Raw genomic sequence first — 27,301 nt, 5'->3', positions numbered from 1 at the left:
TGTGTACATTTGTACAGTACGATTAGAAATTCAACGTTAACTTATCAGAAGAAATCAATTGTCAGACCAAAGCGAAAACGTGGAAAAACAATAACTGTCAACTCATGTTAGAAATCACTTGTACTTACTTAATAATAAGAAATCTTCTGAGACAAAATTATTTATATATAAGTAGATTTCTCTTCTATCGCTTACTATACGACGTGGTGCAATAAGCATTGCATGCTTTAAATCGTTTTAAAAGTATCCAGCCTAATAGTCGAAAGAGTACATGATCACGATACATTTGGTGATTCCGAAAGTAAGCTCAAATAATATACACTTCCGATTGAGATTTAGATAAAATTTTGTTTTAATATATTATTTGGACCGACCGTCGGATTATTTGTGGAAAGCAATATATACATAGTTTTATTGCGTAAAGAAACTGTTAGAACTTCTTATGAAAACAATGAAATCAATTTTAAATAAAAGAAGCATGAAACGATGTCTGAAATAAAAAAAATTCATGCTGCTATTTTGTAACGGAAGGTGAAGACCACAGTAAATGCCATAACAGACCTCTGGTAAGTAATTACGATGGCGAGATGCTTGGATTTGTACACATATTCCGTCCAAAGTAAGGAACAAAGCACATTTCTGTCAATACCGTATGAATTAATGCGAATTTACCTTTCGAACTAACTAACCATATTCACATTTCGCTTCTCAGAGTTATTTTTACCAAATTTTTGAAACTTGTTAAGTAAGCATACACCGAGTATGGGAAAATAATTAAATTTGACATTTAAGTGCGGACAAATCCGAAAACTACGAAAATGATTTATTTATTTACGAAAATACCTTCGGAACAAGCTAAGGAAATGTTAATTCCACTTTTCGGAACTATATTTACCAAATTTCCAGAAATTACAGCAAAACAGTACTCGGCTCTTCTTTACGAGAGATGTTTTACGTTTCCTAGTTTGAATGGAGTACCTAACTATATCTTACTTGTAACTATTTAACGAAGATCATTTGTGGCGTTTACGGACTTATGTTAAGAGGCTTGATACGTGTCTTTGCTAATTAAATTGGAATTAAAAATTTAAAGAAATAACAAAACAGTTATTACAATTACTTGATTCTAAATAACAATCCATAAAAGTACGAATCGGATGAAATGAATTTGGGGATAAAGTTCCGATACTTTGGAGGTAATGTAAGGCAATACGTTCACGTATGTATATATTGAATGTTTTTTATTATTTGTAAGTACTCATAAAAATAATGATCGCTATTTTATCTAATTCATCTCTACTGTCAGATGGTAAAGATTCATGAGGTAAATGTGGTGGATATCTCTTATTTATTAATGCTCTTCGATTAAAGGCCAAAAAATTTAAAGTCATGAATTGAATTTTCAGTATTTAAAAAGAAAGCAAATGAATAATTATATAAAAAATATATCTTTGTGGCTTAGTACAAACGATTGCGGTTGCCATCTCGTACTTGTGGGTTGCATTTTATGATAAAGAAAGTGATAAAAAGAAATCACATATTAACAGTAAAAAAAGAAAAAATAATAATAGCAATAATAACATCATTATAGTGTAAAGCTCAAGTTAAAACAAATTTTATCACTCTGCCTTTCGCATTGCAAGCATTAGAAATTTTTGTGCTGACACTCACAGCTACAGTAAATGGCATTGCATAAATGCATCAGAGCGATTCTTGAAAGAACATTGATTACTGCTACTATATTAGATCATAAGGTCGATGACTTACCTTTCTTATACGGGGCATGGAACATCTAAGAGTTTAAACAAAGTAAACTAATTTTCATCATGGCCTCATACTAGATTTCTTGCTTTGAAAGAATTTCTTCAATATTATTAGATTAAAGAAGATTATTAGTGTGAGATAGCTTGGGTTTAGGCAAAATCTTGTTTATCTTTCACTCTTATTGTTTTGTATACTTTGCGCTTGATGTTGTTGATTAACAGAAACTTTGTTTAACCTATTGGTCGTATACAGTACTTTTTGGCAGTTTTTTACTGACATATATATGCTTTAGTTTTTCTTGCTGACATCTGCGTAGATTATGAAATGGATAACTAATCTTAAACCCCATGAGCTACGCGTGAGTTCGTTGGAACGCTTTTTGTAATTGAAATACAAATTAAGAAACAAACTAACCGGGAGGCAATACTACATGGCTTGCGAAGCTCCAGAATACCACAATCAAAAATGTATCTTCTTTACGAATCTGCTGAAATGCAGTTCTTCCCCGTACAAATGATATGCAGTGCTTTTCAGAGCACAAATTCTAGGAGAGGGCTTAATAAAACGTCTTTTCAAAGCTACGGTTGAATGATTTCATTATTCCATTTGTCTTGATTAACATTATTTATTGCATCACGCATTTAACTTTGCTTTGAATAAAACAGATAAGACGTTAAGGACCAATCTAACGATAATATAAAACACGTGTTAGGCGATATTTATAAACACAAATTTTTTTCACATCACTTACACTTCAAAAGGATATAAAATTAGCCGCATGTACGAGGTGGACTAATTAAGCTCGTAAATTTGTACTCGTGATGGAAGTTTTCCCTAAAACTGATTGGCACACTTGTTGGTTGTGATTGTTGTTGCGTATACCTCTAGTCGTGTTACATGTTGATTATCAGAAAGGAGTGGGGAAAGGGAGAAAAGGGCGAGCAATTGCCGAACCGTAGACTAATGAGTGCGAACCCAATCGGTAAATGTGCGTGAGTACTCGCTCAACTAAGATGACCAAGTATGGTTATCAGACCGCACTGAGCTTTGAACCCACGGATACCGATTGGTACTCGCAACTCTTGTCTGCTCGGCTAGGAAGAACAGAAAAGCGGATATGTCACTGGGAAGAAAGACGAAGTAGAAAAACGAGAAACACATAGACGAATGAAAATAAAGACGCTCAGTAAGGAATGCATACATAGGTCCCAAGAAACGTGCAAATGAATTAACCAAAAACCAGCTAATACAAAGTCTTTTTCTTCACCTACTCGGCTTTTTTAATTCGCCATCAGTTTAGCGTTTTATGAAACGTATTCACTTCAATTACATTTTTTAACAGAAAAGAATCAAGCTTACCTATGGGGAAATGGTAAACAATCACTTTTGGAGAAGAGGGACGATGGTTTCTACTATATTATCCGTACAATATAGACAGAATGTTGAGAGCAAGAAATTTTCTTAAATATATTCGTCAATCAAAGCTTATAGATTTTGAAGAGAGAATTGGTAGTTTTAATGAACTCGTAGTATTGAATGATGAACAATACTTATGGTTTGTTATTAATGGAGAGAAAGGACTTCGGCATATGCAGTGCACTACAAGCATTGAAGCAATTTATCTAAATCTTGAATAAAATTAGTCGCCAGAGAGAGAAATAACATGCTAGCTTTAAGTGAAGTTCTTGTTAGGAAACGACAAGACAATAAGTATACAAAAGCTATAATAGTTCTTAGAAAAGTATAAAAAGCCCAGTTCCATATTATATTTATTTATTTGAAATCATGTAGACATTATACCCCATAATACCTTATTGTGTCACATAGCTTAATACAGACACATACAAGCTCTTTCCAAAATAAGGTGTTACGGTCTTCGGACCACAACACGTCGATGTATCGCATTTCATTAAAATATATTAAAAAATTGCGACCGGTAGGTCGAATACCGGCAGACAGACAGGCAGACAAGCTTAAAATGATTCACTAAGTGATTCAGAAAATGATTCTGAATCGATCGGTATAATCAAAGATTGCTCTATTTCAAGTCCTTCTAGATGTTATATACACCCGCACAAATTTAATAAACCTTTAGGTCACAAGTGGTGTAGGGTGCAATGAATAGAAACAATGCATCTACACTTGTGAATATTAAGTGATGTAAGGTACAATGAGAAAATCTGCATCAGTGCTTATATCCGCGCTCAGTCATTGATGTCAGTGTAAAATATGTAATTGATTGTTCTTTTGCAAAACAGACGAATTTCCAAAAATCCGTTAAAAAAATTCTAGATTGTGCGCTTAAAAACTCATGTAGAAAAGATCGTAGACAATCATGGTTAACTGAAATAATCGCCCTTTTGATTTTGAAAGCGCAACCTTTTCAACCGTGTTCGAAATTTTACCAAAATCGTGCACAAAAGGATTGAGCTGGTTTCTCTGAAAATGCAATAAATCTTTTTAAGACTTCGGTGCTTTCTGCAAGCTTTTGCAATAAATTAGCTGCCCTTGGGAAACTTAGTTGAGGAACTTAGTTGTCATACCTCGTTTTTATCGTGATCATAATTTATAATGATTTGTATTTGTATTTTTGTATATGCAAGTGAAATAATTATAAACTTCTTTTCTGAATGGCGACGATCATAAACATAAATATATAATTAATTTAATAAATAAAGCTGATAAGCGCTATAAACTAAAAAAAGGGATCCGGTACCATTTCCCGCCGCCAATTTTCTACTTTCTTTATAAGCTTTCTCAGTAATGTAATTATATTATTATAATAATATTTGTAAATCAATTTTCTTTTCTTTGTGTATAATTTAAGCAAACAAGAAATAACAAAAATTAAATGTATTTGTCTAACAAATGAAAAATTATTTCATTGATATACGCGTATAGCCATTTATGGCAGTCTGAAGTATAATAAAACAAACGACAAATTGAATTGAAATCCGGAAATTTTTATAAAATATCTGCAGTACGTACATAATCATATGACAGCAGATTATATATGGAGCGCAGTTTTAATTTCTATCCAAATAGTTACTTAGTCAGTCAGTCACTCAGTTTGTTTATTCGCTGCGTGAGTGAGCGTAGGAGTTGATTGATTGTCTTGCGTTCTCCATCAAGGCAAGTCGTCATAAAAACATGTAAAAAATAAGCTCAAATTTTTTTTCTTTCCCTTTTTTTCTGTAGCTATTTATTATACTTTTATTTATTTTGATTTGGTTTTTATTCGGACGGGTATTTTTTTATATTTTTTTGTCTATTTTGTTGTTTTGTAACCCAAGTGTTACATTGAAAGTGTGTCAACTTATTTTTATAGAATTCTTTTGTAACGGTCCATATGAGTTTTTCGTCTTATCGTTGATACGCGGATGGGTCGCCTAATCAGATGACATTATACACTAAAAAACGCAAAAACAAAATTGGTCGGCATCTCTTAAATGAACTTGTCTATAGGGACTAATTGCACATATAGCGAATCAAACGGTAGCGCATGGGTAATTATTATTATTATATTTTTTTTTTTGGACTCGGCGATAATTCCAAAGGAAAATGAATCGACAAAATTTTTGCTTTAATAATCATTTATTGGAAAAAAACGATTTGAAAATGATTTTTATTTAATTATTGTATTAATTGCTATAAGCCTACTGTACGTACACACTACGTCTGTATACATACATACGTATCCTTGATAGTGAATATGTAAAAAAGCAATATACTTGCACAGCTACATATATAACTCTGCCATGGTACTGTCCCATGTTATTTTATTCTCTATGCTCTCCTGTTACTCTTTACCTCGGTCGCCTAAGTTATAAGTTTTGCGGTTTCACTGCGTTCTTTACATGGTGCGTTGCGCTCGTGCAATACAAAACACGCACCTGTCACAGCGCATACCGCAAATGCAACCAACATATGCCATATGTGCACTTATATGTGTGTGCGTATGTATGTGTGCATGTATGTATTTATGTATGTAGGTATAAGCTTACATTTATCTATAAAAGTATGCAAGTATGGTATCTGATTTAAAGCTGATATTGTAGATTTTTGCATGTGCCAGACAGGCTGGGGAAAAAAAGTGACCATAACAACAATAATGATAAAAACTACAATCAATTTTTTTTTAAATTATTTTATATATGACCATATAAAAGAAACTTTTGTTAAGATTTATTTAAATGAAATTAGCTTACTAAAGTAAAGATTCTCTTATATGATTCTCTTATATGAATTATCAGTTAACAGTTAGTTGGAATAGATAGATGTAGGATCAGAAGGGATGTCGCTTTAGGCGGACTTGATCAGGCAGTAGAGCCGTGCGGAAATTATACCTCATAACTGAAAGCTCTTAGTCTCTTAGTTAGAAGTAAGAGGTTCGTATCAGATATGGCTATAGCAACGTAAAGTTTGTACATTTAGGCTTGGTCAAAATGAATCTTTCGAGTTTTGTGTTTTAAAGACAGTTGATGGTGCAACCAAAATAAAGCCGACATAAGTTAGATTGATTCCAGAGAAAAGATTCCAAATACTTTAGCCGAAATAGAGAAAGACTTGCAGACCTTAAGTACACTAAAATCTTTTTCAGTATTTAAATCCCTTTGGGAAAAACACAGAAAATATAACGTCTATTACGGTTTTACTTTGTTACACTTTACTTTGTTACACCTGCACCCCATAAAGACTATGCAGTTCAATTTTTAACTTTTTTTTAACGTCTACACACCACAAGTTTGATATAATCCGCACACCTTTCGTTTTGAGTCCATTGTTTTCATTTTTTTTTGTTATGAACTATATTTCTACGACAGCGCTTTGACAAGAACTGTTTTTCTCAGGCAGCGTTTCTGACGCGAAATTCGACAAGAATTCGAATTCCATCTAACTGCAAAAGTATATACCATAGATAACAAACTGTAACTTTAGACTTATAAATAATATTTTGCTGAAGCCTGAAAGAGACGTCTCAAAGATGACCCCACAAAAAGAAAGAAAAGAAGCCATCGATCAACTGCTATAAGTAACAAAGTATGTTCCGATTTTTCACCATTCATCTCGAGAATGATGAATAGCCAAAGTTTGGGGTAAAACAAATATAAATTTTTTAATAATTAAGTTTTACAAAGTAAATGCATAAAGGCAATAGAAGGAAAAGAAGTATGAACTTTTCTGGGAACTATCCGTACCGCTCTTCAACTTGATTACCACACCTATAATCTTGGAAAACAATAAGACGTTAAAAGCGATTATCGATAATTGAAAACCGAAGATGCAAGAGAGATTTGCTGGTACCCTAAACACTGCAAAAAGCAGCGTATTTTGCATAAAAATTTCGGGGTAGGAAAACTACTTTCCAAATAAATGATGGATTTACTTAAAGTGGAACGAAAACAACACGACGGAATCGTCTGAATTGCCCCAGCAGTAATGCTTTGCACATCGCCAAGAAAAGAGATTTAAATCAAATGATAAAATCATTGCATAAGTTGAAGCGTAGTTTGGAAGATGTTGACAAATAGGTTTTTAAAAAAGGCGGAATTAAAAAGTTAGAGAAGCGTTGAAGTTATTCTGTTCCTTTCAAACCAGAGTATGTTGATGAATAAACCACAATTTTGTGAAAGAACGTTTCTTCTTACTTAATCCCGGGACTTACAGACCGATGCACTATTTTTTATTATTTTGTACAACTGCCAGGCAGAGAAAGAGAAACGAACAAAGAGAAAAATGTGACTGACTATATAAAGCCAAGCGCAGTGGAGGACTAGGAGCTACTGTGATATTTTAACCAATTAATACTCGGAATAGTAATTTTATCGTTTCTAGAACCAAATAAAATGGGTCTTTCTCCTACTTAGTCCCGAGACTTATAGAATGATGTATTATTTTCTACCCAAACGCCCCAAAAACAACAACTAAGAAAGTTATATTCGAGGGAGTCGAAACTCGCATACCCATCACTACGCTTTTCACATTCTACTTTTCAAGTTCTTTTATTTATTAAATGAAAGGTCTCAACAGAATGTTGACTAGACAGGAAAGAACGAAGGCAGAAAAGCAGATATTGATTGACCATAAGAATCCAAGCGAAGTGAAAGACAAGAATCTGCAGTGCTACGTTAGTCAGCAAATTTTTGCTCAAATTTTTTTCTTAAACCTAAATATTATTCCCCCAAGATTTTGCTATTTCTATATATATACATTATATACATATATACATATATATACATTATATACATATATACACATATATATTGTTACGAAAATCCCAAATCCCGTTAATGTCAGCTAAGTAATTTTCGTAATAACAAATTTCCTAAAGAAGGAAAAACCAAATGAGCATTCGCAGGCGCCTCATGAAGCTACAGGCCGATGAAAACGATTAGAGGAAAAACCAGGCTGGGATTAGACCATAACCATAAATTTAGGTATAGTAAGATGCTTGTGAAATTGTATATAAATAAACTATTTGTGAAAAGTAGAGTTAGTCTGGCAAGAACGTAGAAGTGAGAGTATGGCCAAAAATAAATTGTAAATAAATATTCCTACTGTTGTGAAAGACAAAGTAGTAAAATGAAAGAACTTTGAAGTGTATTTCTCTTGATCAAAACATCCACGATCTAGTGATACGGACTGTATCAAAGCAAAAGCGAATTTCATAACAATATATACTACTAGTGAAAATGACACAATAACACCTTTATTGCTGTTGTCAATCAATATTATCGCCGTAATTACTTCCAGACGTTTGTGTGCATACATAAAAGATATTATGTTATGAAATTACTCTAAAAGTAGCACTTTAAGGCTGTTGTTCGTGGTCAGTTACCATCAGTTACCATTTGCCTTTTGTTTCTTTTTTCTCATGTTCGTCACTTTAGCCACATGTGTATAACAATATTTTCTTCATGTACAGGATTATAAAAACCATTGTTAAATATATGTACTCGTCTTATATAAACCTTATATTTAAGGAGCTTTTCTAACGTGAGAAATATTCACTTGAGAGCTTGTTTTGCAAAGTTCACCTGAATATAAATAATGGTGAAATACGCTTTTAGAAGAGTGAGAAGGGAAGGGATTTCGCGTTAAGAAAAGAATTCACGAACATGTAAAATATATTCCTGCCGCAAAAAAAGAATGATTATGTAAATAAACTTTTAAAACGTCAATCAAATCTACGCCTCTCCCTCTTCATGCCTTTCTCTAAACCTTTGCCTCTGTTGTTTGCATGCCGCAGAGAAGAAATTGACATAGACGTACGCATTATTATACCGGCTGACTCGGAATGACTGTCTGCATGGATATTAAGTTTGTCCGTCCGTCTGTGCATCTACATTTTTTGTGTTCAACCTGCAAGTTAAAAATTTTAGAGATATTTTCGAGATATTTAACACACCCCAGCTTGTTGTGGTCCAAGGACAAAAGCAATTGACAATGGTTCGGATCGGACCACTTTTTCGAGTAACTTTCATATAACGTTTATTTTGAAATGTTATATAGATAACTGCAAGAAGCAAAATGGTGCAGGGTAAGTAAGAGCGGACCGCAGCTTATTACTTATAAATCGATACGCCTGAAATCTATTATAACTTAGTTTGATTTCTGGAATTACTTCCAATCAAAATGGATTACCTCGGTTCGTCAATATTTTTTCGTTTTAAAATAGAACTTTATATATGCATGATAAGTGAATTTTGAACTCAAAGGCTATTGATACAAATGCTATTGCTAAGCTCTTGGTACACTGTGTGCTCGCAAGAATATCTAGATATTTAATGCAATTACTATAAAGCGTATGAAAAAAAGGTAAAAACTGCTTTTATGTGGTTTATGCGTTTATGAGTACAATCGTACAGATTGCGATTGAAAATAATTTGGAGTATGTCCAACATTTGCTTTGCGTTACCAGTAAAATAACTTTTGTTGATGTTTTTTTTTTTTTTTTGAATATTTTCTACTAAATAACATTGACATTTGATTCATGTCATGAATTTCTAGAAGATCTTATAATTTGTTACACAACTTTCATTTGAATGTAAATATGGAATCAAATATGTATGAACATGTGTATACGTACATATACATGTACACGTACGTAAAATATATAAAAGATTTTTATGTTCGTAATTTATGATTTTAAGTTGATTGTGACGCCATCATGTCCTTAGATATTTGTCTTCGATATAATATGCGACCCAAATTGAATAGTTGATTTGCATGTGTGTATGCGTATGCATGCGTATAGATATGAAAAGTATTTGTAATAAGCGATGACAATCCATGGTTATATGATGCCATACGTATTCATTCTTATACATACATACATACATAGGATATATATTTGCGAAACCCAAACCCACATAAGTATTTCTTTTTAAACAAGAGAGAAAATCATAATTTCTTGTGTTTATTTTTTCCCGCCCTCCCTGCCTTCCATCATTTTTCTTTTTTCATTTATTTCATTCAATTCATTGTAGAAGAGTACTTTAAATCGCCCTTCATTAGTTACTTTATATATTTATGTGTATTGTGTATCTTATCAGATATAAGTAAGCTTGTGTGTGACATGCAATATGCGTCATTTTAATGTAAACAAAAAACTAATGCATAATTTTAACAAACATACATATAAACGTACACACAACTCATTTGACTACACAGTCAAGGACATAAGTGTACATGCACTTGTGAATTTCTTAAGATTATGGTAAAGATGAGTTCACATAAGAAATCATTTAAGCGTCAATGTTTTGATAAATAAAACTAACATTTATTGAAGGCATACAAAGAAGAATTTTAAATAAAAATTATGTATAGAATAGAAAATCTAAAAAACGTAAACGACGGAAGGGTCAGTCCGGATACATATCAATTATCGCAAGAGCACCACTCTCTTTACATTAGCGGCGTTTCAAACATCGTAAAAGCCTTCGTTTGTACCATTATTGCTGAAACATTGAACAGATTTCTAGAAAGATATAATCTTTGTTGATAAAATACAACATAGGCTTTATTAACAAGGGATGTCATTTTAAATTAATCACGTAATAGAGCCATTGCTTCACAAGCTGTATAGCAGATGACGCCATCCTGTTGGCAATAAGTGTCGCCTATACACATAATCAATTCAATTAACATTATTCTGTTAGGTAGTCCATGCACCGCAATAGCCGAAACAGTTGGCACAACTGGCGGGAAGAGCTTCGTTGCTTGGCTATTTATAATGCCTTATACTTTCGAGTAACTACTCTGGTAGATATACGGTAGACTATTCTCCCTTCTTCGAGCGGCTTCCAGATAAATGTATTTATTGCCAGGGTTAGGAATATATTCAAATATGATTGTCATATTAACTATTTTAACTTCACTTTGAATTTCGCTTACGTGTTTTCTTTAGAGAGTCTCTTTCTATAGGCACCTTCGAAGTTTGTTTTCATAATTTATTTGATGTTCCTAAATTCAATAATTTTACTACGTAGCCGTATAATTGTTATTACTGAGTTCCACTAGAATATATAACAACGAATTAAAAATTTCGTTGCCCATTTCGATCGCTTCGAGTATTTTCGTTTCGGAATTCGGAAAGTATGTATAGCAATACCATTAAAATTTTCAAAGCAGTAAGGAATCATTTAAGTTTTCATTAGAGTGATAAGGGAAGACTAAAGGCAGAGAAGGGTACCTGAAATTGGTTTTGAATGTGGAAATATCAGAAATGGCAAAGTAGATTAATGCAATTAGATTGTTTCAAAGACGGTCTACGGTGTACGATCCATTGCGGGCGGGCAGAGCACGGCCTACATCAAGCCAATGCTTAGGGGTTCCGTTACTCGTAAGAAGCCTTACATGGTCTGCTACACAAGTTTATCATCCAAAAAAAAAATATGCCTCAGAAACCTGTTCATGATCATATTTTATAAGAGAAATTCATAATTGTATGTGCATTTGTGTCCTTAACTGTACGTATTTACAGAAGTATATACATTATTATTATTTGTCGTCACTCAATCAGTTAGCTCGATTCGTCTGTCATTCTTTTAGCCACTTCTATAGCTGTTTATATATTATGGTGTTGTATTGTATTATAGTTTGTGTCCATAACACACATTCACGCACGCATGTACGAATATATACGGCAAATATACGCATATTTATTAATGCATTTGTATGTCGCCCAGTAATTACGCTGCGTCATAGTTGTGATTTTACAACTTCGTATAAACCACGTATACAACAACATAAGAAAAAATGATGATTTATTTTCATTTATTTTGCAACACAAACTTACAAACCCAGAAACTACGTATATGTGCTTAAATGACTTTTTCTTTTAAAAGCACTTTGGTTGTTGTTAACCTAAAATAAAACGAAACAATACTATATTTCAGTTGTAAAATATTAACGGGACAGACGGACACGCACACATATACATATACCTATATTTATATATATATATATATATTTAAAATAATTGTTTATTATTATGAACTCATTGTGTCAATATATTGTGCCTCATATTGTTACGGAAATACCAAATCCAGTTCATTCCAATTAATTGATTTTCCCAAATAATAAATGTCCTAGAGTGGGAAAACCCAAGGGCACATTCGCGGCGCGTCATGCAGCTGCCGGCCGAGGAAAATGATTAGCGGAAGAGCAGGTTAATGGAAGCCATGAACTTAGGCAATAGCAACATGCTTATAAAAATGTATGTAAATACACTATATGCGGAACGCAGAGCCAGTCGGACAAGAACATTTGAGACGAAAAGGCATATTACAGTTGAGTAGTCGAGAATATTGCCAAAGTAAAATGTAAATAGTCCTACCCTTAAACAAATTGATTGTAAATAAAGAATCTTGAAGTGAAAACGTGGAAGTGTATTTCTCTCTTGATCTATTTCAATTGACGATTGAAATAGGTGTGTAAGTGCACATTTATTTACGTGCACTTATACATAAGTGAACGGAATTCATGAGGCACAAAAATTTATATCTTCAAGGGATTTCAATTTATTTATTTATATCTTACTCCAAACATTATTTCGAGGGCTTTAGAATTTATTGGTTTGTTGGACATAAATATTTGTGAGTATGTATATGTGCATTTTTTTATGTGCCACTTATCTATTTAAGCTTTTTGTTCTTTCTTCTTATTAAGCAATTCCATTAGTTTCATTATAAATTACAATATTGAGAAATTAGCAAAAACAGGGACAATATCACGATGATGACAAAGAATTTATTATCCTTATGACAGTATAACAAATTTTAGGCCAATGAAAGCTTAAATTATACGCATTAGTTATGCAATTACTTAAAATTAATTTGATCGAAATGACGAGCACTTCGTATTCAGCACCGTGTAATTAAGACTTAAAAAAAGACCTAAACGATACGCGAAGTAGAGACGCTTTAAAGTAAATAATTATTTGATAAAAATTATATTCGAAGTAAACCTACTAACGTCCGCCCGTCTGTCGTTGCAGCATTTTTTAACGGAATCCTCAAACTTTAACTGAGCCTAAAATAAAAACTATCGTTTAGCACAAATATTCGAAATATGATCGGAGTAGATGACGACCTCTCCTCATACGAAGCGCTACTTTGAAAAGGCCATTATTTTAGAAGAAAGTTTCTTATTTCAAAATTGTTCCAATGAAAATCGCTGAGTCACAATACTTCAGCATACTAAACTGAATTCAAACATTTGGACCAATTATTTAAATACTCCCTTTTATAATTTTTAGAATTTTACATTGCGAATAACTCCATAATAGAAACATGACATAAAAGTTAACGGTGCTACATTTGGACTAATTACGCCTACTTTTCGGACCCCAAACTCTAGAAAAGTACTAATGGGAAAGTAAGCCTTTATGTGGATATAAAGTTTAAATATCAATACTTTAGGATGAAAACAGGTGGAAAATAATAAGATCTATGATAAGCAAGTTGGGTTTGCATATTTCTACCACATCACTTCACGTATAAGCGCCTTTACAGAAACCATGCTTTTACCTGACGGCAAGATCTAGTTTTTGACATTTATCGAGAGAACAAATAAAGAGTTGTGTAAGGCGAGACGGTCAAGACTATCTAATGATTGGATTTGCCAGATGGTAGAATAAATAACCAATTGTTTTAGGAGAGGATGTGTAGGATATATTAAATGGTCTGCCTTACCAAACTGTAATGCTTTTACTTCCATCACTTATTTTCTATTAAGTGTTTGCAAAAATTTTGATGAGTTTTTCACATGAAAAAAGCATTTATTGGGAAATATTCGTACAATGTATATTAATCAAAATATTTTCCATCATTTTCTACAACATTTTACTGTACTTCTAGCAACACGGCGATATCGTGTCGAAAGAACTTATATTGGTTTGGCAGTAATCCACCCTCCGACCCCCTTTGTCCTTTCTTCAACTTTGTGGACTCGCTGTGCTGTTGAAGCCAAACCCGACCATTGGAATATGATGGAGCAATATCACCATAAACCTGTAGACGTGTTTCGTGGGCTTCGGCAAAAGAATTTTGAGTGGTCTATGGTTCGCGTCGGCTTACGCTGAATGAATCAACAATGTTAAATGTTATTTTAGGTAGAGGCAGATCAAAACCATCGAACTCAAGCGCTATGTACCTTTCTATTTCCCATTTCTTTATCATTTAAGGTTATTGCTAGATATTTCAAGAAGAAGAATGGGCTTTTAAGGAAAAGAAAACTTTCACTTGAAAGCTTTTAAATTTTTTTTTTATGTATTTACATGAAACATTCAGTCGTATTTAATTCCCATTTAATGTTATTTCCAAAAAAAAAAAACAAAAAAAAACATATATATATATTTTAAAGAGTTCAACAAAAACTATAAAAAAAAAGAGAACAAAAGTCACATTTCATCAGTTTTGTCGTCAAGTGTTTTCACGTTTTATGGTAAAACTCTATGAAAAACTAGTATTAAGAGAATTCTTTAAAACACATCTATAATATTTATACAGATGTTAGTTTTGTATGTGTTTGTATGAACACGTACGTTCAACATATGCATAAGCTTAGAAACTTAGTATGATACTGTGTTTATAACTAGATAGTTGGATGGTTTGTTTGTTCGTTCGTTCGGTTTGCTTGTCTGGTGGTTTGCCATGTATTGTGGTTCATTTGTCTCAATGGCAGGCGTGCAAAACTGGTATAGCTGCATTTTTCTTTAGACGCGTTATAAATTCGTTATTATTTGGTCACATATCACCACGAACATACACACTAATGTGCATACACACAAACATGCGCATACATATACCGTGCATGAACGTGCATGCATGTGCACACGAATCAAAAAACAATTTCGATATTTTATTTATTTATCTATCACATTTCCCTCAAAAACATAAAAACTGTTTGTATCTTTTGTTGCTTTTGTCTTTGACCGTTTGCTATTATATCTTTATTGTTGTAACGCAAATTAAAAAATCAACACAAAAAATGAAACGATTCTGGCCTCAAAACCTTTATTGTGTAAAAAGGTTCATTTAGAGACGAGAAAATATCATCTAAAATTTTAATAACAAAAAATTCATTATTTTTCTTTTTAATGTTATCTGCTAGAAAGATGCTCTGTTTCTTGTCTTCGTACGTAAGCGTAAGACAATATACACATACATATATGTGTGTATATTTGCAATGTGAGTATATATAAGTATTTGCATACTACTGGTTCTACTGCTACCACATGCTGCTTCTGTTAAGCTATTCATCTCTAATCGCTGTCGATTGCAATTTTTTATATTATTTTGATTAGTTTTTTTTTGTTTATTATAAAATTTTTTCCTTTTATTGAGATTTTTCAAAATTTATGTTATAAGCGAATTGATTGTGTCATTTATATGGTTATTTTTATTAGTTTTATTGTATTTGTTCCATATAGTAGAAAAATACAAAAATATCTTCATATTTGAAAAGTTGAATAAATCAAACCGTTCGATAGTCATTAACCTTAAATGTGACTTTGATATTTACTTGGTCATCTAGGATTCGTCATTTTTGAAAAATTCTTAGGTTTCATACGTTTAACCAGTTGACTTTACGTGAAGAATGTATTCGCCATAGCCCGTGCACTTCCGTCCTTGTCGGATTTCCTCATAAAATTTTATCGTTATGAATCTGTATTTGCCATAATAATGCATTTTAGAAAATATTCTTGTCTAATAAATAAATAAATAAATAAATATACTTTACATATGACAAGCATCCGAGAATATCGCTAAGGAGGTTGGCACGGTTAGCTAGTTCAGACATAAGAGAAACGTCATGGAGCTAGTAAAGGAAATTTTTCACATTTTTCAAAATAATTTAAAGCTTGCTAACTTCCCACTATCATATTCGATAAATAATGATTGATTGACTATCCATTTTTAACCGAAGCGTTACTCGAAATGTTTTTTTAAAAAAAACAAGCGAAAACAAATGAAATGACTTAGTGGTTGCAGAGATTTGGAAATATAAACATTGTACGGAAATATGAATTACATTTCATAAAAAATTGAATGAAAGACAAGTCTTATTACCTTTAATGTAGAAAAATATCATTTGTCCACACAATATGATTTACATTTGATAAAAAATTGAATGGAGTGCAACTTCAATTCTTTGTGTTTATTTATTTATCAATAAAAAGTTGTAGAATTTTCAGAAATTCATTTTTCGTCCGAAACTATGATTTACATTTGGTAAAAACGTGAATGAAGCACAAGAGACATTCTCTTCAATTCTTTAGTATTATGGATCTATACATAAATGGTTGCAGAATTTTCTGAGCATTATCCCTCAGCCGAAAATATAATTTACATTTCATAAAAGTAGAACGAACACAGCACTATTGATATTATTTTCAATTCCTTATTTCTTTTTATACCCACCAACGTACATTCTTTCATAATGTATGTAACACCCAAAAGGAAGCTTCTCACCAAATCGGTATTGAAAATGAGCCAAAACGATCAGAGCAGAAGCCCGCAGTGGAGCATGAAATGAACGCAAGTCAGTTTTTCTTAACAAAAATTTGTCATTTATACTCCACATTTACTTTACGAAGTACTCTGCCTTTAACGTGAAAAAATGGAAAAAAACGGCCACGCTCATCCAAAATTACAAGTGGTGGATTAATTTTTTCTTAATAAAGCCAGCGATAAGGGTTTCAATTGGAAGAACTTAGACGAGTGCGAAAAGCATAGTGGTGGGTATGCGAGATTCCGCCTCCCTTAATATTACTTTCTTACTTGTTATAAATAAATAAATGGTTGCGAAATTTTCAAATTCAATATTCCTCCGAAGACGCTGAAATATTTTTACGTTAAACATGAAGAATTATTAATTCATCAAAAGATTGGTAGGCGTGCCTTTTCTCTATCACACGAAGTGTGAAAAGATATCTTTAACAATAATTCATCATATTCATCATAATTCATATTTAATAAAAAATTTAAATTTACTCGTACTTTGAGACATGAACGGCAATTAAAATTTAAACTATATAACTGAAAATAATAAACAGATATTTATAATCGTTTTATAAATAATATCATTCTAATTAATTGAATTAATTAAAATTGTAAATGTAAATCATATTTTTGGACAGGAGAAACGGCCAAGGACTAATAAAACCTTGTGTGTACGTGCGGGAAATGATTAATTTTTGTAATATCGCGACCCCTTCCTTATCTCTTTCTCCCCACTTGCCAAAGCATTCCTGCCGAAAATAACCTCAAAGATGCCACCCATCTACTAAAACCACACAGCCAACTAGTTAGGAAGCGCGACTATGAAGTCGGGCTTAGTCGTGTTCAATGCTTAGTGCGATAGACTTTACTTTAGTTACGATTGGCGCATGTTCGCAGCTATATAGTCACCACTGGATCGGCAAATTCGTAAATATGATTTACCAGTCGAGTGCATACCTTCCAGGCTACGGCCTTCTCCCTATCTCTTCCTCCTCGCTTCGTTCTGAGCAGCACAGTTTTGCACGTATAAGGAGCACACTCTGAGTGATTGGTCATTTATGTATGCATGTAAAACGAAAATTGAAAAAATACAAATATTCTTGGGAAACCACATATGGTGGGTCATTTAAGATTTTGCCGAGTTTTTAATTTTTTGTATCATTAGGTAGATATTTACAATCATTTCGTAAATCAAATCATGTTAATTCATTAAAATTGCAAATGTGAAACACATTTTCGGACGATACAACTTTAAGCAGATTTTCAGTCCAAGGAATCATGCGAAAACCGACTGAAAGCGTACACTTTCAACAATACAAATCAAAGCCTTTGTAATCTACGTATAGTGATACGGAATATTTAGTTGTGTAATAATTTTTAATATTCATAACATAAGGAACTGATATTGTTTTAATTGAAAGTACGATGGTAACTGCGTCGCTAAAAAACCTACGGTACTCTCATAGCAAATAGAATCAAATTTAGTCCGAAATCTCAACTATTTTTTTTACATACTCCTCCTATATATGCAACTTCGCCAACGGTGTAATGAAATGACTAAATGAATGACTAAAGAACTATGAAATTATACAATATTTATTCTATGAGAAATAATGAAATATTTGCTTGCTTGCTCAATTAGTAATATTCTTTAATAATATTCTTTTTTTATTTCATTGATTTTAAATTTATTGAAGTTTTACAAAGAAAAGAAATCTTTTTTGAATTTGTTTTTATCTTAAGATTTTAATTGATTTTCTTAAGAAATGTTTTTTCTTTAGAAAAAAAAAAACAAAAAAGCGAAAGGTTTACTTTAAAACACTTTAACGTTTGCAAACAAAAACGTCAACGAGTGTTAGTCACAATTTAGTTTTTTATGAGCGTATAGGGCAAAAATAAAACAGAACAACAATTACAGCTGTATACCATCCACGAATAATACAGCAACAGCAGCAGCAGCAACAGCAGGTAAGCAACAACAATAATTAACCGCATGAACAATAATCTACAAGAATACGACGGCAAATTGAGAATTAATTATGCTAAACGTGTCGTACTCTCTATAGAATGAAATACGTTCGCGTAGATAATACACATAAGTAAACACAAGTCTAGCTATAATATACGTAAACGTATGTACGCACGCATGCATGCAGACGTTTAAAAAAGTTAGGGGCGAGGTGAAGAAGAATCTTGCTTTACTACATACAATACTATACAATGAAAGCACACATATAAATATACTTTACGGTATAGTTTATTTTATTATTATCATTCTCAACTTACATACGCACACCAATACACACAGCACATGAACAGACAAATAAACATTTGTAATAAAAAAAACATGAGTTAAACATCACGTAATTATATTGAATAATAAAACAAAATAATTATAAATGTTGTTATTATTGCTGATGTGGTCTTCATATCGGTATCAATCAAGAATATATATTAACATAATCATTTTGTACGTAACGTATGGAAATGTATTTTAAGAAATTTCTAAAAAATGCTCATTGCAATCACAGAGGATCTTAATTGTCGTTCAATTAACACATCACGCAATAAGTCTCTGCACACATGTATACGGGAACATAGTTGACGGACCTATATAATTTCTGGATAGTAGCTTGTTAGCTAATGGTAGAAAGGTTACGACATTTTGAAACGTGCGGTTTGAATATTGGCACTATACACACTTTATATAGGATATGGTCTGTCAATAGTGTTGCCACATATGTGTGTTTGTGTGCCTGGAGACTTTGTGAGTAATGTATTATTTTAACTCTAAATATGTAAGTTGGTCAAGGTTAAGGATGCTATTGAATGGTATAAAATGGGCGTGACCGCAACAACAATTTACTACTGAGGGTGGAGATAGTTCTGATGCCTCCTTTTTTGGCTGTTAAGAAGCACACTATTGAATAAACAAAACGGGGCATGCTTCGACAATAGTTATTCATGTTGTGTAGGCATTAAAAAGTTCGAGCTAAACCAATTATGCTTTTTTAGTTCCTTTAATTTTTTGTTTTAAGAACAAAATAAAAATAATAAGAAACGGTAATGAAATTTCGTTAAGCTTTTTTTAATGAAGAATGAAAAGAATATTATCTTTGTGTTGATAATACTTAGAAATATGAATTGGAAGCAACGCAAACGTTGTTTACAAATATTTGATTGATAAGCGTGAGATTTTAAGTCAATTGTTCTCTTTACTCTTTCAATTGAGTAAAAAAATAGCGAACGTAGTGACGGACATATTATTGAGAACAGTAGGTATTATTATTATTATTATTATTAATTTAACCAGAGAATATATTCGAACGCTAAACTTTTAACAATAAATCTACCGACATTTCATGTATACCTATTTCTACCATGAGCGGTCAAATGACCGCGTTTAAAAAACATATGTAAAGTAGATAGTAAACAAAATATTTTTGTGATGCTACAATAAAAACTCGTTACCCGCTTTTCGATGTTGTATGTTTTATTTACTTTTATGCATTTTCATCACATTTTTTACAAATTACAGCATTTTGTATTACACATTTTCCACATACGTTTTTTTACATTTTATACAAATTTTGTTTGTTTTGTTGACTTTACAATATCTTATTTGACAAGATCTCCGTTCAGAAGAAACAGTGTTTGTATCTATTATCGTTTTTGATGAGCATTCTTGGCTTATCTGTTGCTCTTTCTGATATTCGGTCCCAGGTTCTTCTGCCAACTGAAATAAAAACTCTTGCCTCGATATTTCCTCACCCGTCGCTTCTTTATATAAAATCCAAGAGTTTATCCCGGCTAAATCTAAGATATTGAAAAAGACCTGTAAAGACCATCTTTGAGATTTAGATTTTACACTTTATTTTCTGGCCATTTGGTCGGTTACATCTACACCGAATTTTGTACTGTTATAAACTCTAATTGTCTCTGGTGTACGGGTCATTTTTTTCAATTTCAACGGATGAATGCATTGAACTAAGTATCAATACCTTTTTATTTGGTTTAGCTTTATAAATTGTAAGAATAAAATCTTTCGATTTGTATAATATTGTTGAGAAGCGTGTCATACTATTCTTTGCCTGTCTCGCTAATTTTGGTAGCTCTCTTTTATTTCTCCGGATAGTTCCAACAAGAGTAGTTCCTTTTGCTAGAAGTTTACTCGCTAATGACGCGCTTGTAAAAAAATTGTCAACTATTATATTTCTCCCATGGCCAATTTCAAAGTTACAAACTCTTCAAGTGGGATTAATGATTCTCTCCCTTCATCTTTTCCCAAATATGGAAAGCCGTTCACTATATATTTACTAGCTACATCGGAAGCTAACCAGAATTTTATACCAAATTTGTCCGGTTTGTTGGGCATATATTGAGTAAATTTACAACGCGCCTTTTTAGGAAACAATTGTTCAGCCATAGTAAGATATGCTCCTAGTTTATAACAGTTTTGGCTGTTTTCGATAAATTTATACCAAACTGGGAAGCGTTGGCTTCTTTGATTTTTGTTGTCAAATCGAAAAAAATCCCATGATTTCTGCGAAGTCATTTCGACTCATAGTTGTCGAGAACAACGACGGACCCCATTTCGTGTTCCATAAATATGATAAATTAATATTTTAAGCCTCATATAGAAGTCCAATAAATGCATATAATTTTCAATAGATAAATTCCATTTCGTTTTCAACACTCGAAAAGCCTCTGATTCCGTATATTCTCTTACATGTTTAATCATTTTATGATCAATAATCAAAGAAAATGCTGAAAATGCTCTGCCCTTCATAATATTTCGTTTAGCGTATCTTGTCGGTCCTGATATTTCCTTGAAAATATTACAAATCGATGTTCTTCCACCCGATGTTCTTAGACCCTTCTTTTATTTTTTTTCAAACAGTTCCGGTCATAGCAGTTTCAATCTCTTCCTCATTTGTACTTTCGGAACTAACTATAAATGTTTTTCTTTCCTGTCCTCTACGCATATTCAAAATTTTCTATTCGTCCGTATCACTGTCAAATAAGTCACAATAATTTTCTGCAGTATCATCATCAATATCGTAAACTTCTTGATCATCTTCCGAACAATCCTTGTCGATATTATTTATTTTGTCTAATAAATTGATATTCCACGAATGTCGGACACATTGATTAGATTGTAGATTGTCTACAATTACATTGTAGACTCGTAAAACAATTTCAAGAACGCGATTATCAAAGAATATAGTCGTAAATAACATAAATTTTTCAAGCGGTCAAATGACCGCTCATGGTAGACTATGCATGGTATAATTTGTTCTCGGAGAATACACATTAAAAAAAAGTTGTAAATATTGAAAAATAGTTTGTATGTATATTTTAGGAAAATTCAATAAGATACATGATGACACAATAACGTTTTATGCGAGAAATTTTAAACGAAAGTTTAAAAACGGTCATTTGACCGCGCGTGGTACACGTTTAGTGTTAAAGCACTAGCATCTAAGGCTTTCGGCTTTATTAAAAAACGCTACCGCACTTGAGATTTGAACCCACGACCACTGAATTGCTGGTCGAGACTCTTGTTTACTCGGCCACTCAAGCGGATTAAGAACAGTAGGTAACTTTGATACATTCGATCAGAAGGTATTACTAAATTTCATTCGACTCACATTGACTGGACATCAAATCCTCTCAATTCAGTTGAGATTCTGCGTCGATACTTTTATATGGAGATCAACATATAGTTAACAGGCAGCTTGGCAGACGCAATTGTATTCATAGAGGGAGAAATAAATCTAAAATATTCGATTAGAAGAAGCCGTAGAAGATGGGAAATCTGTGGCCGTTTAACGGCAAACTCGATCATAATTTTAATATATTACTTAACAGCAATTTCACTTTGGAAAGATTTGTCATTCGGTAATAAGAGAAATGCATACTTCGTCGATAGCTGTAAACGCAATACTTATCATGTCTATCACAAGTGGATAATCAACAGCTATCTAATTTACTCAATGTTAACAGCTATTAACCGATCCTTATCCACAATGAATCGAGATTAAGAATTCCGCTAATTAATTCAAGATATCGTCTTCGATGCTTGACTCAAAATTTTGTGCATAAAAATCACTTTAATCACTTAATCAAAGTCAGAAACTTTTGTTGAACGGGATAATATATTATATTAATGTAGTCAAAAAATCGAAGGTTGTAACGGATAAAAGCACGTGTCAATTTAAAGGTAGTTAAATCTGTACTAGTGGGGTTTCACTTTTATCCAAAAAATATTCCACAGGCGGCCTTATTGAAGAAATACACCCGCAGGAGTCCTTAGCGTGACAGATGGACGATCGAAACTTCTTTACCGTACGGGCTGATGTTACGTCCTGAACTATTCTACACCCTGGTGTAGCTGCGACCTTTTTCGGCCCATAATTTTTTTGTGGGAGACAGACCAATGAACTATAACTTATCGATGGCTTCGCCAGCAAAGCAATGTTTATGGAAAAAAATAAATCTTAAATATTCAATTATAAAATTTTGTTTAAATCCCCACCGAAGATTGTTTAGAAGGTTTCAAATCTGACTGTGGTATCTGTAGCTTTTGATTAATGCGAGACTATGAGTTAGCTGAAACAAGAAATCCTGAAAAGTCATATTAGTATTTAATGGAAAATTTCGAACTAACATATTACATAATGCAATTTAAATTCACTCTTATAATGATTGGGGATTCGTCAGTGCTTGAATCGAGAAATATTTTAATCTTGATGAGTCTTGCATTATTAGGTTCAGGTTGCAAATTTTCAGACTTTTTGATGAAGTTTATGTACACCGACTTGTTTTGGCCCATTGACGAACCCTATCGAAAATGTTTCGAGTAGAACCACTTTTTCGACTACTACTTTGTTTCGAAAAATCATACCAGAATAAGCGTATTCAGCGAAGTGGTTTAAAGCATTTAACGGTGGACAGCATTCGATTATAGTTTTTTACTTTTAATAGGAAATTTCGTATGAAAAACGATGTACGGTTGTCGGAAAAGATCTATGATAATTGTTAATTGATGTTAAAAAAAACGGGCTTACGAGCATTCAAGAAACACTTTCATCGCTCTGATGGAATACATAGGTATCATTTTTTAAAAACTATAAAAGCAGCACTTTTCCCTAAATTGAAATATTTTGCAAATCTATTGGTTTTAGAGTAAATGTTTTTTTTGCTTAACAAAAGCTTAATTATTATCATCGACCCCCTGCAATATTTTTTCTTTTGATCTAAGTGAACTTTACAAGAAAGGCGACAAGACATCTTAAAAGGAAATCCAACTTAAAACCATTTCATATATTACGTTCTATAAAATGGTTCTATGTCCATTTAAATATTTACTTAAATAGAAAATTTTTGAGAGGACGGTTATATTTCAACGATTGACTAAATAAAAAGTATATTTTAGTTTTTGAACTAAAATTTATTTACTCATACCATGAACTAAAATTTATTTATTCATAACTCTGCGACCTACTAATAGTTATTTATTGAACACTTTCCAGCAATGGGAGTAATATCGTCTTACAACTTACGACTGTTTAAGACAAGAGCATCTAAAATTCGTCGATAATTGGTAAAGAAAATCATTTCTATGAATTAAAAAAAGTTTCTCAATGAAAAAATTATAGATAATAAAAATGAAATGAGACGCTTTCAAGTTAAAAAAAAAAAAAATTAAAGAAGAGATGCAATTATGAATAGTAGCTAAACATTCAGAATCAAAATATTCTTATGAAGGTTGAGAAACGTATTAATTTTTTTTAATAATATTTAATAATTATTAGTAAAATTATTTTGAAGCGTTACCTTCACAAATGTTAACATCAATCGCAAGCCTTAAAAATTGTGGTTTCAACACAAATACTACAAATTTAAAAATTTTTATTTTACGTTCAATTTTTTATTTTCTCACTTTGTTACTTTTTTTTGCAATTTCGCGCCAATTTATTCTATTTAGCTGTTTTTATTATTATTTTTATTTTGTGTGTCTTCAACGACCCCGCAAACCTGTCTTTTCTTTTAAATGTATTTTGCAAGTCACTTATTCTTCTCTTTTTAATAAAATTTATAAATTTTTGCTTAAGTTAGAGTTCGTCTGTTTTTATTTATTTACATTGTGGTTGTTGCTGTTGTTTTTGTTTTGCTTACTTTGAGTGATTTTAATTAAAATTTCGTCTCTTAAAGTTCAGCTTTAAAACAAGCCAAAAAAATTAACAAAAGAGATAAAAACGTAGTTGACGCACAATATTTTCAATTTATTCAACACGCACATATTCACTAACGTTTAAATTTTATTGGAATATTTAAATATTTAACTTTCTTATTTTATTTCTTGACTATCTTTAGTCTTTATACATAAAATAAAAATTTAAGTTAATGTAATGTTCAACCATTCCGTTTGTATATTGTTCAATATTAACAGTACTAAATATACATTAATTAATTAATTAAACATAAGTAAAAGTATTTATCGTTAATAGTTTTCTTCTCATTTATGTACACTATTTCGCACAAACTCTTGCGATAAGAAATTTTACACAGACCTTTATTATTCAATATTTCTAGGTAACTTACTTTTTTAATTAATTTAATTTTTTTATTCATTTATTTTAGTTTAATTTGTCGAATATTACGAATATTATTTTGCTTATTTTGCATACACACTCCGCTCTCGCCAGACTTCACCGTTCAAAAGTTCAAAAAAAAATAAAAATTTATTAATAATAGAGAATTTCTTTAGTAGAATGAACTCAAACATGTCGGTTGTAAATGTATGCAGCTCACGAACTCAAACGTCGAACATGAATTTAATTCATATACATAGCAAAGTAAATGTTACTCTCAGAAAGCGATTTCTGCAAATGTGTAAATTAAAATTTTAGCATGAGTCGAATTTTTAATACCCCCCATTTCGAGTGGGAATTGTCTCAAGGTTTGAAGAGAAAAAAGTCGTCTGAATCGAATGAGAGAGTGCGGACGCAACAACAACGGCAAAACACAGTAAACATGTTAGTTTGATTAGCTAGAGATGTGAGGTATTATTTTTATTATTATTATGTACACTGTACAAATAATATACTTTGCAGATTGAAGACTTTCTAAATTGTAATCGAGCAAACATATACAATTTTCGTGTTTAAATAAATTTGTACAAACAAAAAATCTTTTCCATTACAAATTGGCGATCCTGCCAGGAGAAGAAGGGCATTTTTTTAGTGAAAAAGTTTTTTGTTTTCGTACGTCATAACACTCGCGGTGAGAGTTTATCCACGATTTTGTCAAAATGTTTACAACATTTAGAAGGAAGCTTTATCGGCTTAATGAGATATATACATAAGAGAATTCTACATAGTCTCGCTGAGGTGTATGCTTGCATCCATTTAAAATCATGTAATAAATATTTATAATTCAAATTTGTACCATAATTCGAGTATGAAATGGTTGTTTTCCAGATATTTTGATTTAAAAAAAAAAAGTTTTATTACAAAAGGATTAGAAAGCAAAAGTGTGCATAAAAACACAAATAAAAAATTTCAATTCTCTATAACATTATTATTTTATCTATTCGGTAAATCAAAAGTAATACAATAAGGCCGCAGAATAATTTTGAGAAAGTAGCTTACTTTTAAGCAGATTTTAGATCTAACTATAAACCTTTGGATTTAAAAGAAGAAAAGAAATGTCGAGGAGATGCTGTTCAAATATATGTTCATGAGGATCCATAGCTATTTTAAATACTTTTATGGCTTTAGTGGGTTTATGGGAGAGACTACGTTTTCAGACTTATGTTTAAATATTGACAGGATTTGAAGGATTTTTTATATAAATAAAATAAAATTACTTTATTATTATTAACATCAAAGAAGTAAGCAAATTCAAATTGAATTATTATGTTGAATTATTACATTAAAATAATTAAAATATTTATTGTGTGTGTGTGTTGTATATATGTATTTGTTTTGTTATTTAAAATGTTGTCTTTTCGAGAGTAAAATTTACTTTACTGCCTTTACTGTACATTTCTTATGGAGGCACTAAAAAAATTCTGAGCATAATAAAATCCTTCTCTGAGAGGAAAATTTATTTTCCTGTTTATTGCAGCAGATTATTTTAAATATATATAAAAAGAAGAAGCACTTAATTTTGATTTGTTAAAAATGATCTCAAAACAAATTTAGAAAATGTTTGGATTTATATTCATGTAGGCAACTGTTAAAAGGTGGTGATTCTCTTTCTTTATTCATTTTCCTTTTTTCTTTTTTCTAACATGAGTAAAAGAAAATTTTACAATAACAACGCCAGCAAAAAGTGGATGGTGCATGTAATCAAAGAAATCTTTCCTCTCACTTCACAGCAGTACATATGTTTAGATGTGTAAATAAATTTTGATTAACAGAATACTGTTAATTTGCGGTTTAACAGCGGGTTTAGCTTAACAACATTAAAGACTTCAACAGCTGTCTCTTTTGCTCTTCGTAGATTTTTTCCTCTCTTTT

At 31.8% G+C, this 27,301-nt stretch overlaps 1 protein-coding gene across 11 annotated transcripts in view; it reads right to left on the bottom strand.

Moving 5' to 3' along the window:
• LOC119642306 (BMP-binding endothelial regulator protein) overlaps nucleotides 1–24,886 on the bottom strand; it is a 98,716-nt gene extending 73,830 nt beyond the window's left edge. For all 11 annotated transcript variants that reach the window (XM_038041407.1, XM_038041409.1, XM_038041406.1 and 8 more), the window contains exon 1: nucleotides 24,612–24,886. The gene's annotated coding sequence lies outside the window, so the exon portion shown is untranslated. The remainder of the gene's footprint in view (nucleotides 1–24,611) is intronic.
• Between the last annotated feature and the right edge of the window lie 2,415 nt (nucleotides 24,887–27,301).

Source organism: Glossina fuscipes, unplaced genomic scaffold (assembly GCF_014805625.2).
Source record: "Glossina fuscipes isolate IAEA_lab_2018 unplaced genomic scaffold, Yale_Gfus_2 221, whole genome shotgun sequence".
Taxonomy (NCBI): domain Eukaryota; kingdom Metazoa; phylum Arthropoda; class Insecta; order Diptera; family Glossinidae; genus Glossina; species Glossina fuscipes.
This window is presented reverse-complemented; position numbering and strand designations above follow the sequence as displayed.